This window comes from Neodiprion pinetum, chromosome 6 (genome assembly GCF_021155775.2).
Source record: "Neodiprion pinetum isolate iyNeoPine1 chromosome 6, iyNeoPine1.2, whole genome shotgun sequence".
Lineage (NCBI taxonomy): Eukaryota > Metazoa > Arthropoda > Insecta > Hymenoptera > Diprionidae > Neodiprion > Neodiprion pinetum.
Genome location: NC_060237.1, coordinates 15643296 through 15646855, shown reverse-complemented (window position 1 = coordinate 15646855; position 3560 = coordinate 15643296).

Below are 3560 nucleotides of genomic sequence, written 5' to 3'. Positions count from 1 at the left end.
CCCAGCTGTCCCGTTCGCAACGCAACCATTCCAAGGCTACGCCCGAGAAGATCATCGTGAGCGAACTCAACACTTCGTTCTCGCTCAATTCCGACAAACTACGCCACTCTTCCAATTGCGTCAAGAAATCCTCGACACTCGGCTCGCCAATCCCAGAGAACTTGAGGTTCCACCCTCGCAGGGCCCTCGGGATGTCACGTATTGTTTCCCGGGTACGCGATTCAATATTTGAATCCCGGGTACAGGTCGGCCGGGCAGCGGTCGCCATACCGCGAGGAATTGTTGCGGGATCGACCGGTAACGACCGGAATTCGACCCGCGAAGCTGGTGGCCCCGCGACTAGCCGGGTAGAATCCACGATGGGTTCCTCGAGCCCGTGTCGGTGCCCCTGGATCGGGGAGGCCTCCCCCCAGTGCCCCTGGGCTCCGCTAGCCATTGAAAACGGAATCAAATGGAAGGGTATTCGCGTCGGAACCTGGTACGCGGTCGGTCGCGAGGTGCTACCATACACCGCCGAGGTGGTGATAGCCGCCGAGGCGACGGCTACGCTCACCACCGTACTCGTCGTCGCTACCGTGGTAAGCCGGGTCGCGATGGTAATATTCACGGGCTCTAACAGCCGCGAATCGCTAGCCCTTCGGGGCTGTTCCCGCACCGGTTCCGTGATGGTCGCTAATTCGGCCAATCCCGCGAAGACATCCTCGTCCTCTGGTTCCCAGGTGACCGTCAAATCCCCGCGCTCACGCAGGAGGTGTCGTACGTATCGGTCACGACGTACCAGTAGGCTACCGGTGGAATTTACCCTCGCGGTCACTAACGCCAACTCGAGCTCATCGCTCGTCATGTCATACAACCACGCGCCAATGGGTACTTCCGCCATGTTGACTTCACCCGCGAAAATGAAGAGCAGAAATGAAGGTAGAAGCACGCAAAAAAAAGAGAAAGGGACAGTGATGAAAATACAAGAACGCAAAATCAAACTGTTCGAATCAAAAGACAAAAGCCGTAGGTAGAGTCTGAGCGCAAGCAAGGGTATCCAATATGGACCCCTCGTATTAGTGAAATCACCGCTAATATTTTAACAAAAGCGCCAGCAAAGGAAATATTGCACACAAAATGAAACAAAACCACAAAAGAAAACAACAAACCAAAAACAAAAGACGAGCTGAAAGAAAAAGCAAAAAAAAAGAAAAGAAAAGAAAAGAAAAGAGAGAAAGAAGAGAAAAAAAAAATTGTCGCGCAAGCAACAAACAACAAAAAAAAATTTTAATCTTTGACCGCAATGCTAAAAGCCGTCGTTGAACACACAACAAAAAAAAAACAACAAAAAGAAAAAAAAATAATTCCGAAACCGCAGAAGACAGTGTAAAACAAAAAGAAATTCGAAATCAAAAATAATAACAAAAGAAAATAAAATATGACACAATCAAGAGATAGGCGATAATGGCAGGCGATTTTATTCCTATTACTAGAAATGTAAGGTGTGAATATACACGGGGTACTTTTTCGTCACCCGGTATATTCGTTAAATCGTAGCCTGAGTCGTAAATCGCAACCTTTCGATGTTATTCGCCACCCTTTGTATTCAATTTTATTTCCTCGCTACGTATTTACACCTGTCCCGCTGTGCTCCAAACGTCAACACGCTTGACCGAAGTGTCTCGCGACCTCTCTCCCCCGAATTCTCCGAACGCTGTTGTTTGGTTCCGCGCGCGCTAACCGTTGCTAAGTCGAAATTTCCGAAACGCGCAACGCTACTATCTTTCTCGGAAATTTTCAGCGGAAATTTCGCGAAGGCCCCACGTTGGGCGCCAATTTGTGACGTGGATTTTTCTGCACCTCGGTTACTCGGAGCAAATAACCGGGAACTTACCACGTGCACAATAATTTGGCGTCCACGATGTACCCTGGATCTAAAACAATATCGCGAAATTTGTTGGGCGCCTGGCGTGGTCAACACGCCTCGAAATCGGTCATACGATATACCGCGACCATATGCTCGGTAGCTCAGTACCGCGGAGAGGGGAGGGGTGATTTTCGGGTAGAGAGAATTGCAACACCAGTAAGCCAACACGTGCTGTGGCCAAATTACTATAACATTACGATGATATATTTTTCATCAGAGATAATACAAAAACAAAAAGAAATAAAAATAATAAAAGAAGTCAAAAGAATGATAATACGACCACGCAAGTCGTCTTTCGCGATTCCAAACACAATGTTACTATTATCTAAACTAAATAAGAAAGGTAGAAATACTCCAAATAAAAATAAAAATAGAAAAATAATACCAACAAAAAAAAAAGGTGAATAAATCTAAGAGACCTCTACGGCCTACGTGCGCTAGTCGCCGTCTTAACAATAATCTACTTCCTAAAAACCAAAAACAAAATAGGACTCGATGCGCTGCCCGCGATCGGCCTCAACTACGACGCTAATCGCGACTTAATTATAAACGGCTAAACAAAAAAAAAACGTAATCTAGATCGTACCCGACGCGCTAATTGCGGTTCTGATTAAATCTAGCTGGTATCTTATTTCTACGGGCGCTAGTCGCCACTTTGCTGATGCACAATAATGCATAAACTAAATCACAAAGGACGTGCCTCGACGCGCTAATCGCGACCAAATTAATCGCTCTAGAAATCTTTTCTAATCGCGCGAGGGTATAGCGTATTGTGACGCATCCGAGCTCAAGTCGAAGTCTCTATTCCCGCTAAGTTCACCACCCTTTTTACGTACGCAGACTCGACGAGACCCTGTGCAGCGGAATTTGGCCACACTCAATTTCACTCCGAAATTGTTCCCCACGCGAAACCGTGACTCTACGCGTTATCGCGAAAACTCAGGCTACGGTCATCCTCAAGGAGATCGGCAACAGATTTCGAGCGCTACTCTAACTCGAAAATTGCGTGGGCCGACCGTTTATCGGTGTGCCAATTTAACTTGCGCTCGAAATATGCCCGCAAAGAATTATAAGCGCTTACCGCTCCTCAGCCACACCAAAAAGCCACCGACATCCGTCTCAGCCATTCCAGTAACTCTACTTTCTTTCGCAACTTTCTCGCCACTCACTCACGCTAACGGTCGCCAGGACTCAAGTGCCGGGTCCTGCAAATCGGAGCCGCAATTCGAACATGCCCCGAACATAGGCGTCAACCCTAGTCAAAATTGTCCCGCTCGCAATGGGGGTTCTCGTTACGCAATTCTTACAATCTAGCGTATCGCTATCGTTGGATTCCGCTGTTGCGGGGTGTTGATTGGCTGACCAGTCTCGTGTACCCCGTAGCTTGACAGTGGCGGGGTGATGACTTCGCGAGGGCACCTGTCGTCAGTTGGGCGACGGAGGGGGGGGGCTACGGCTCGCCGGCCACCAACGGGAATCTCGTCCGCCTTGGATTCCCTCGCGGCAGAGCTCTCTGTTGACGCTCTCTCCGTAGCCTCGTGCAAGGCCCTCCTTTCGTTGCGATCCGCCGCGATTGCCATCCGGTAACATCGTTCGAATTTGCTGCCGATCCCCTGTCCGAAGCCGCATTTACTCGCCACCCAAAAAAAAATAA